The 10,663-nt window shown below is 46.5% G+C and overlaps 1 pseudogene; it reads left to right on the forward strand.

The window, feature by feature from the left end:
• Positions 1 to 6,006: 6,006 nt before the first annotated feature.
• Positions 6,007 to 10,663, forward strand: part of LOC119337065 — a 5,921-nt pseudogene continuing 1,264 nt past the window's right edge.

A 10,663-nucleotide genomic window follows, 5' to 3' on the forward strand; every position in this document is an offset into this window, starting at 1 on the left:
CTCGAGAAGAGAAGATAGGCGTGCGTGCCTAGACTGTAAGGTGATACCTGGGGAGAGTGTTGTACCCCAGCATAAGCTGGTGGTTGCTGACTTCCGCTTTCGGATTCGTGTCCAGCGGGATAAGCGTGCCAAGGTCGCTAGAACGAAGTGGTGGAAGCTCAAGGGGGAGGTAGCTTAGATGTTCAAGGAGAGGGTATTTAAGGAGGGCCCTTGGGAGGAAGGAGGGGATGCGGACAATGTGTGGATGAAGATGGCGACTTGCATTCGTAAGGTGGCCTCGGAGGAGTTTGGAGTGTCCAGGGGAAGGAGAAGCGAAGATAAGGATACCTGGTGGTGGAATGATGATGTCCAGAAGGCGCTTAAAGAGAAGAAAGATTGCTTCAGACGCCTATACCTGGATAGGAGTGCAGACAATATAGAGAAGTACAAGATGGCGAAGAAGGCCGCAAAGCGAGCTGTTGGTGAAGCAAGGGGTCGGGCATATGAGGACCTCTACCAATGGTTAGGCACGAAGGAAGGTGAAAGGGACATCTATAAGATGGCTAAGATCTAGGAGAGGAAGACGAGGGATATTGACCAAGTCAAATGCATCAAGGACGGAGCAGGCCAACTCTTGGTGAAGGACGAAGAGATTAAGCATAGATGGCGGGAGTACTTCGACAAGCTGTTCAATGGGGAGAATGAGAGTTCTACCATTGAACTGAATGACTCCTTTGATGAGACCAGCATGCATTTTGTGCGGCGCATCCAGGAGTCTGAGGTGAAGGAGGCTTTAAAAAGGATGAAAGGAGGCAAGGCGATGGGCCCTGATTGTATCCCCATTGAGGTGTGGAAAGGTCTCGGGGACATAGCGATAGTATGGCTAACCAAGCTTTTCAACCTCATTTTTCGGGCAAACAAGATGCCAGAAGAATGGAGACGGAGTATATTAGTACCAATCTTCAAGAACAAGGGAGATGTTCAGAGTTGTACTAATTACCGTGGAATTAAGCTGATGAGCCATACAATGAAGCTATGGGAGAGAGTCATTGAGCACCGCTTAAGAAGAATGACAAGCGTGACCAAAAATCAGTTTGGTTTCATGCCTGGGAGGTCGACCATGGAAGCCATTTTCTTGGTACGACAACTTATGGAGAGATATAGGGAGCATAAGAAGGACTTGCATATGGTGTTCATTAACTTGGAGAAGGCCTATGGTAAGATACCGCGGAATGTCATGTGGTGGGCCTTGGAGAAACACAAAGTCCCAGCAAAGTACATTACCCTCATCAAGGACATGTACAATAATGTTGTGACAAGTGTTCGAACAAGTGATGTCGACACCGATGACTTCCCGATTAAGATAGGACTGCATCAGGGGTCAGCTTTGAGCCCTTATCTTTTTACATTGGTGATGGATGAGGTCACAAGGGGTATACAAGGAGATATCCCATGGTGTATGCTCTTTGCGGATGATGTGGTGCTAGTTGACGATAGTCGGACGGGGGTAAATAGGAAGTTAGAGTTATGGAGACAAAGCTTGGAATCGAAAGGGTTTAGGCTTAGTAGAACTAAAACCGAGTACATGATGTGCGGTTTCAGTACTACTAGCTGTGAGGAGGAGGAGGTTAGCCTTGATGGCCAGGTGGTACCTCGGAAGGACACCTTTCGGTATTTGGGGTCAATGTTGCAGGAGGATGGGGGTATTGATGAAGATGTGAACCATCGAATCAAAGCCGGATGGATGAAGTGGCGCCAAGCTTCTGGCATTCTCTGGGACAAGAGAGTGCCACAAAAGCTAAAAGGCAAGTTCTACAGGACGGCGGTTCGACCCGCAATGTTGTATGGCGCGGAGTGTTGGCCGACTAAAAGGCGACATGTTCAACAGTTAGGTGTGGCGGAGATGCGTATGTTGAGATGTATGTGTGGCCACACGAGGAAGGATCGAGTCTGGAATGATGATATATGAGATAGAGTTGGGGTAGCACCAATTGAGGAGAAGCTTGTCCAACATCGTTTGAGATGGTTTGGGCATATTCAGCGCAGGCCTCCAGAAGCTCCAGTGCATAGCGGACGGCTAAAGCGTGAGGAGAATGTCAAGAGAGGGCGGGGTCGACCGATTTTGACATGGGAGGAGTCCGTTAAGACAGACCTGAAGGATTGGAGTATCGACAAAGAGCTAGCTATGGACAGGGGTGCGTGGAAGCTTGCTATCCATGTGCCAGAGCCATGAGTTGGTTGCGAGATCTTATGGGTTTCACCTCTAGCCTACCCCAACTTGCTTGGGACTAAAGGCTTTGTTGTTGTTGTTGTTGTTCTTTTTGATCGAAAAGCTAGGGAAGACCGATGAAAAACCAAAACGTCGAAAAAAACCCCGTTAAAAGAGTCGAAAACGCGTGCGAGAAAATTAAAAAAATGAAGGGACCGCCCAGAGCGCGACACTTGGCGAATGGCTGAGAGCGCGCCAAGTGACACTGATCGTTGCGAGGCTCCCGAAGGAGCACTCGTTAATTGGTTGCTCTCGTCGAAACCAACCAAGATACGTATAGATCGGTTTCTTCGGTGAATTCAGTTTGTTACCAATCGAAACTGAACACAACACCGAACACCGAATAGTGGCCAGCTTTCACACCGAACCGTAAAACCGAACACCGAATAACCCGATAAATCGGTTAAAAAGGTTTGGTTTGGTTCGGGTTTCCGGTTTTCGGTTTTAGTGTGCCCACCCCTACACCCCACAGCGGCCACGTGGAGCCCCTTTAATCCAGATTCGTAAGCCAGCCTGGACTAAAAGGTTGTGGCATTAGTCTTGACCATTTTTTCCCGATTCCAGAACCGGGACTAAAGGCCCTCTGAAACCGGGACTAGTGCCATGTTTTCTACTAGTGATGTAGTGCAAAACAAGAGTTAATAGCTAAGAAAGAAATTATTCAATTTCATCAGTGGAGGTGTCCATCCATGTGTTTGAACAAAAATATTCATGAACATGAAATAAATAATTCCATGTCACTGAAAATGCCCAAAGTAGAAGGGAAATAGAAGGACAAACATGAAAACATTAATAAATAATAAATGAAAAAACACGACAAATTAAAAGCGAAAGAAAGAAAGAAAAAGGACAACAAAAAAATGGAAGACTACATGGAACATAACAAGGAATAAAATGAGAATAATTATTTTTTAACAAAGAACTAGATAATGTAAAAGCAAAGATAAAAATCCAATAAACCACATAAGAGCAATCCGTTTATAAGTAGAATAAGTTGCACGTTTTATATATGGCTGGTTGCAAACCTTAATTGTGTGCAACTTCATTGTCTATCAAGATGAGCAATACTCTTGAAAAAAGGCCATAAAAAGGAACTAGAGAATACCTGTAAAAATGAGAAAAAATATTTAAAAGATTTTAACATAAAAGTACGTACATAAAATATATGCTATATCAATAAAAATGAAATTAACTGAATAATTTTTGTAGAACAGTGGAGGAGAGGACCAGGCCGGTAGCTCTCTCGTGGCTCGCACTCCACTGCATCGAGCTGCTCCGTGTTCTAGGTCAGACATAACCTTGCATGGGCCAAGCACTAGTGCAAAAACCCCTTATAGGATTTTCATATCAGCAGCATGTATGAAAAATCGAAACGCCTTGGTTATTACGGCCAAGTACGTAGTAGTTGCGTGTGTGTTCAAAAGAGAACACGGCTAATGATTGACCAAGTTTTTAGAAAAAAAAAGTATCAATATCTACACTACTAAATCTGTATCATTAGATCCATTACGAAAAGCATTTTCTTTGTATTGTAGATGTTGATATTTTATTCTATAATCTTGGTCAAACATACATAAATTTGACTTGCACGGAAACCAATACACCTTATGTTATGGAATGGAGGGAGTATGTCACACTACATGTATGCATAGGGCCTGGCCCCGGCCTCACACTCTCGATCGATCTATACATGTTTAGCTCGATGGTCTCTTTTTTGGTGAGTCCTGCTCTTGAATGTCTGAAAGACATGGTAATTCTTGCGGAAATGTTTGTCATCGATTCAAGCGACAATGTACTATACATGGCTTGTTGTGCAATAGATATTTTTTCAGGTATATATGCATGAGTGGCCAATGTTTGGACAAAATGTTGACTCTTCATTGAGGGGAATAAAAGTTGGCCAAATTGGAGGAAGCCTCCAAAACTCCGTTGTATCATGATTGCAAAGAGAAGCACACAAAATTGAACGTCATACTCAAACTTGTAGAAATGAAGGCAAAACAAAAAAATCCAGATGCAAGCATAGATGACACCAGTATCTGCACGAACTTCGACCCTAGGGGAACACATTGCCTAGTAGTATCGATTAGGCCAGGAAGGTCGTGTTCCCCCTTGATTTGCTGCACATAAGATACCACACATGTGTGAATGACTGCATCATTTATAGGAACGACTATGCGGACGACCATGAGTGTCCAGAGTGCTAGGAACCCCGATTCAAGCGGGGAAGGTAACCTCCTCAAGAGGTGGTATGGTACTTCCCGCTCATTACCCGTGCACAGCCGCGTCTATACTCAAACAAGAAGGATGCAAAGCTCATGTCCTGCACTCGTGGAGGGACAAGAGGAGTACAAATAATGTCTCCCCAAGTCCAGATGGGTTCTATTTAGAGTTTTTGTTTGCTAGGAGTGGATTGGAGATGACATAACAAATGGGAAGGAGCCCCGCGCGGCCGAACATGCACATGGTTTTACCTTTTTTTTAGTTAAAATATGTTTAAATGTAAAAAAAATCGTCCGGTTTGCATGAAATCCGCTGTGGTTGCATGAATTTCATCCGGTTTATTGAAATAGTGTTTGAAATGTATGCAGATAGCGTCGAGGCAGCGTTGGAGTTGCCCTAATGAATTTTCCTTGGAGAAAACAATGTACATGTCACTTGATGGAGGGATCGTGGTGGACGCTCCTACTTGTTTTCGGGAAAAAAGTTCCTCGTTTTGACGCATGCATGGCTAACAAGGAGTAGCAGTCAATACGAAAATGCTAGAACAACGGACTGTTACGGGGCTAATACATAGCGTTTCCAACAAACTAAACTTGCCTCCCCTGATTTTCAGTTGGGTGGGCCGAGTACCCCAACTAACCTCCAATCACAGACTGCCATGTTGGATTGATCCGTAAAACTCAGTAAAACAGTATGTTGATCTAGCATTGCTCGTAGTCAATATGAGTACGGAGTACTACGTACACGCTAATTTCATTGATAATATGCAATGAGAGACCATAGCTAGAAAGCCTAGAACGAAAATAACAACTCATTTTGGCTTCCAAAGTAGGCACGAGAAATGTGTTTTCCGAAAGAAAGTGAGGGATCAACATCGCGTTTCGTCAAACAACCATGCCTCCCACGGCACGTTTGCATGCAAGAGAGACATGGACGGAGCTGTTACTATAGCACTTGGCTTGAGCTGACACCTGTGAATTTTGGCAAATCCTATGACATAGGGACACTGTTGATCGATCACCCATAGTGCAAATGAAGGTGACCCCACCCGTCAAAAAAAAAATGAAGGTGACCCCATGTCAAGAGACGTGCGCGCTGTGTTGCACGCACTCGATCCTCAGGTCATAATCACGAGACCGCACGCAGACACACATGCACATTGAGGAGCCAAAAGACTTGTACGGTTGTACCACTACCTAGCTTATCGAGGTTCTCACGCATAGCTCATACGCCGCTGAGCAGTCCTGTTAATCGGCAGTGGAAGAATTCCATGACGTTAGTCACTCAGTGGTGCCGGCCATTTAGTACGGCAGTGAAGAAGCCGAGTCGTTAACGTCCACGTCAACTTGCGTCCTGCGACGTGCCACGGCACCACAGACTACACCCTGGCCAGGCCACTATGGCACTATATGTAGTACTCCTACAATGCAATGACTGCAGGAACCCCAAAGCACCATCACTGGTACGGCTTAGATCGATCGATCTCGCCAGTCACCATATCAAGCTAAGCTAGCCTAGTAGGGCATCCACCGATCATGATCACGGGCTCGGGCGTGTACCACGTCGTGGAGACGATGGCGCCGCTGTACACGACGGCGGCGCTGGGCTACGCGTCGGTGCGCTGGCTCAAGGCCTTCTCCGAGGAGCAGTGCGCGGGGATCAACCACTTCGTCGCCACCTACGCCCTGCCGGCGCTCGTCTTCGACATGGTCTCCACCAACGACCCCTACGCCATGAACGTCCGCCTCGTGGCCGCCGACACGCTGCAGAAGGGGGCCATGCTGCTAGGCCTCATGGCGTGGGCCGCGTGGCCCTCATCCCGCTGCCGCGGCGAGAAACCGGCGGGGGCGGCGGCGGCGGCTGCAACGTTGCGGTCTCCCCGCTGCAGTGGGTGGTGACCGCCTTCTCCGTGGCGCAGCTGCCCAGCACCATCATCATGGGCGTGCCGCTCCTCGGCGGCATGTACGGGCCCGCGTCCAAGGACCTCATGAAGCAGATCGTCGTGATGCAGTTCTGCCTCTGGTACAACGTCGTCATCTTCATGTACGAGTACATGGCGGCGACGGACGGCAGCACCAAGGCCGGCCCCGGGTCGCCGGAGAAACGCGCCATTGCGGCAGTTGAGCGAGCCCACCAAGTAACCGTGAACGTTGAAAGCACGGAGCACACCAGACAACAAGGCATGGCCGTGGCTGGCCAGCAGGCGGCGGCAGCGCTCACGACGGAGGTGTGTGCTGGTGAAGATGATGAGGGCGCGGAGGCAGAGGATGACTCGCTGCCGGCGTCTCCATCGATGAGGCATATCGCTTTCATGACAGGGAAAAAGGTTCTCAGGATTCCGAATACCTATGCTAGCTTCCTTGGCCTCGTCTGGGCTCTAATCACTTTCAAGTAAGTCCCTTCCATTCCTGCTTGATACTACGTACTAGTATTTGATTCCATTGAAAAACAACAGCTGCACAGCTATCTAGCACGGGCACTGAATAAACGGTTTCCACTCTAAGGGCATTTCAACGCGGACCCTCAAACCACCCGCATCTGGATTATGTGGTTCGGTTCGGACATGTTTTGACATCCACGTGGATCTGTATCGATTAGCCGACCGTCCGGGACATGATTTTTCCTCCGCTCCGGCATTGAAGCGGCACGCCGGCCGAGAGCGCCGCCCGCACCACTTCCCGGTGCACGTGATTTTTTCGCGTTCAAACGACAACCGTCATTCCGCCTGCCTACATTAAACATGCATGGTTGCCTGAGGAACCTATTTCGATGCCACCCATCCGTCCGTCTGCCGCCTATCATTAACCACCCCGCCACATCTACCATCCGCCGGTTATTTACACTCCAACCCAGCTATAGCCGCATCCATCCTTCTCTGCTCCCTTTCTCCTCTCTGCACCACGCCTGCCATGGCTTCCTCGAGCTCCAAAGCCATTTGGGACAACCTATCGTTCGAGCGGAAGAAGGAGATCACCGCTAGTGCTGCCGGCTGGTAGGCCAGCACAGATGGAAGCAAACATGTCAATGGAAGAGGCGGCGGATGACGAGCCGGTGCCTCGGTCCTCGTCGGCCAATGCCGACATCACCATGGACGAGGTCCGTGCTCACTACACCGAGATGGTGTTGGAAGAGCGGCGGGCCGCGTTCCGATAGGCGCAGGCGGACTAGGAGTACAACCTTCGTCTCCTCGACGAGAACCAACGCGCGGAGGAGGAACTCCTTGTCACCCGACCATCGTGACGGGCGTGGACGTGGGTGAACAGAAGGCGTTGCTTGAATCCTTCTGCACCACCCGCAAAATTTGTCGCGACCGCTGGCAGTACTGCATCCGTCAGGCGGAGTTAGAAGACGCCTTCAAGGAGATCGATGAAGCGGCAAATGAAGTCTACTGTAAGAGCAAGGACGAGGTTGACAACAGCACCATGGCCGCGCCATGAAGCCGGCCCGTCCGCGGTCGATGCCGGCAGCAAGGAAGCGCGTGGGATGTCGCTGACACCCAGGTCCGAGGAAGGCTACCGCTCTTTTGCTCCTACTGAAGCCAAGCTTGGCACACTCATCATCGTTGGCCGATTAACCGCTTGCAGACTGCGAAGGCAGAGGCGGAGTTTCAGTTCCCGGGGCTCTTGGCCTACCGAACATGGGGAATGGCTGCCGATGGTTATTTAGGCTAGATTTAGAGCCCGGTCTAGTTCAAATGTGTCAAAACCCATATAGGTTTAAGTAAAAAAAGTATCCAAGTATGAATGAATATCGTTCGGGTTGTTTATATATGCATCAAATTTGTTCAATTTCATTATATTTCAACCGAAATGCAACCGGACATATGCGACTACCTTTGGATAGCCGGCTCCCGCATCCGTGTCCACGGACGAATACGGTGTCCGATTTGCGAGTCGGTGTTAGAGATGCCCTAAGAGAATATATATAAGCTAGGGTTAGAGAGAGAGAGAGAGAGAGAGACTCGAAGGCTAGAGAACAAGAAGCCTCTAAGAGTGGTACCATTGTGGATGATGTCTTGTGGCAGACACCTTGACTCTGGAGGAAGTTAACAAGGTGCTCAAGCGAGGTGATAACTCTATCATCACATTTCAAGGTGGATGTGGGTGAAGAAGGGATGAAAACATTGTCACTTCGAGAGCACCCATAGAGTTTGGGTACGGGTGGAGCCACACGGCACCCTTCCCCATCCCTTACCCATCATCCATACCAATACCCGTCAGTAGGTACAATTTTTTCCGTAGCCGCCACCCGACAGGGTAAACGGGTACCCGCAGGTAAAAGTATTCACATTTGCAACACACATTGACTTGAGCAGTATGCGGTCATAAACAGAAACATATAATCATAATATACTAACAACACATCATATCAACAGAGCATACTCATAAACATCAACACAACACAAACATCAAAAATTCTCATTAACATCAATACTTACTTGTAAACAACAACACATAGTCATAAATAGTAGAACATAATCATACATTTTAAGTTCACAAACTTAACACAGAGTATATAGCTAATTCAGCTCTACATAAGGCCACATCATAAGCACCGCAATAGAATTTTGGCAACATAACAAGTACAATAAATGAAGGGGAAGTACACATGCTAGATTTTATATGGGTACGCGGGTATGGATTATATGACCCATACCCGTACTCGCTCTACCGATGAGTTTGAGATTTTGCTATTTATATACCCATGAATATATTTTTATCTAGTACCCTGACCCTAATAGGGCTTTATCCGCCGGGTATGTGGGTAATGGGTACCCATTTTACCATCCTTCAAGACATGCGCTAGATGTGCGCGCGAGAGAGTAGTAATACACAGGTTGTTACACATTACTATGAGCACAAACTAATCAAAATTTGGATTGCCGGCTCTTGATAAGATTAAGGCATATGATTCCAAACTAATCAGAAATTAGATTGCCCGTTCTTGATAATATTAAGTCATATGATCTCAATCTAATCAAAATTTGTATTGCCAGCTATAAAGAGAGGGACGGTGGCTAGAAATTAAGACTGGCTAGAAGCAAGTTCTTTGGGGCTGAGCTTAATCCTTACCCTAAGCCATCCAGAAGTCCAAAGGAACTAGCCAATGACCTTAGATCTAAACACTAAACACTACAAACTATTTAAGTCCAGGATATCTAACCTTCCTCTCTCTCCTTTTATAACTTATTTTGGTTTTAGTATATAGATAGATGTAAATATATACGGTTTCTCCTCTTTTGTTTGTCGCCGTAATACATGCACATCTACATGTTTTTGCGGGTGTGGTATCAAGATGCCAAAAATAATCCTCGATTCTTTGTTAACCATACAAACTACAACAATTGGTCTAAGCATGTTCTCATCAGGTCCGTCCATTCTTTGCTTACGCCTGGAATTCAGTGGCTCCATGTAGTCATCAAACTGTATTTACCGTCCCGATCAACCTTTGTTGACGTAAATCAGTACACCATGTCGTGCATCTCAGGGACGCTCATGGCGCCACAACCACAGTTCATTCCTTGCGGCTACGCGATCGCAATGGTTTCATTGGTCCTGAAGTTTCTGATAGGTCCGGTGGCAATATTGCTCGCTTCGCTGGTCGTTGGTATGCACGGCACCCTGCTATGCATTGCTGTTGTACAGGTGAGCACAACACCCTTATTTGCTAATTAAATCTTTATTTCCATGTTATTTTCTACAATTAAAGAGATGTATATTAATCAAGCAATTGATCAGTAGGGAGTTAGTTGAGATATCGAGGATTCATTGAGCCAAATTATTAAAGAAACTATAAATAAATTATACTCTCTTTGTTTTTTTACTCTGCATATAAGTTCTGTCTTAAGTCAAACTTCATAAAGTTTGACCGAGTTTATAAGAAAAAACATGAACATTCACAGTACCAAATCAGTATCATTAGATATAGTATGGAATTAATTTTCATATTGTACATCTTTAGTTTTATAAATATTGATATTTTTAAATTTAAATTTAGTCAAACTGTACGAAATTTGAATTAAGACAAATTTTATATGCGGAGTAAAAAAACCAAAGGGATTATGACCACTAAAATTATGCAGAAGCATTTCAGCACTGCAGTAGCAAAAATAATCATCAAGCACCTCAATTAACAACACTTTACTACAAGAAAGGTCGTTCAAACTCGACGCCTACACGAAGGGCTACCATG

The sequence above is a fragment of the Triticum dicoccoides genome, chromosome 7B (genome assembly GCF_002162155.2).
Source record: "Triticum dicoccoides isolate Atlit2015 ecotype Zavitan chromosome 7B, WEW_v2.0, whole genome shotgun sequence".
Classification (NCBI taxonomy): domain Eukaryota; kingdom Viridiplantae; phylum Streptophyta; class Magnoliopsida; order Poales; family Poaceae; genus Triticum; species Triticum dicoccoides.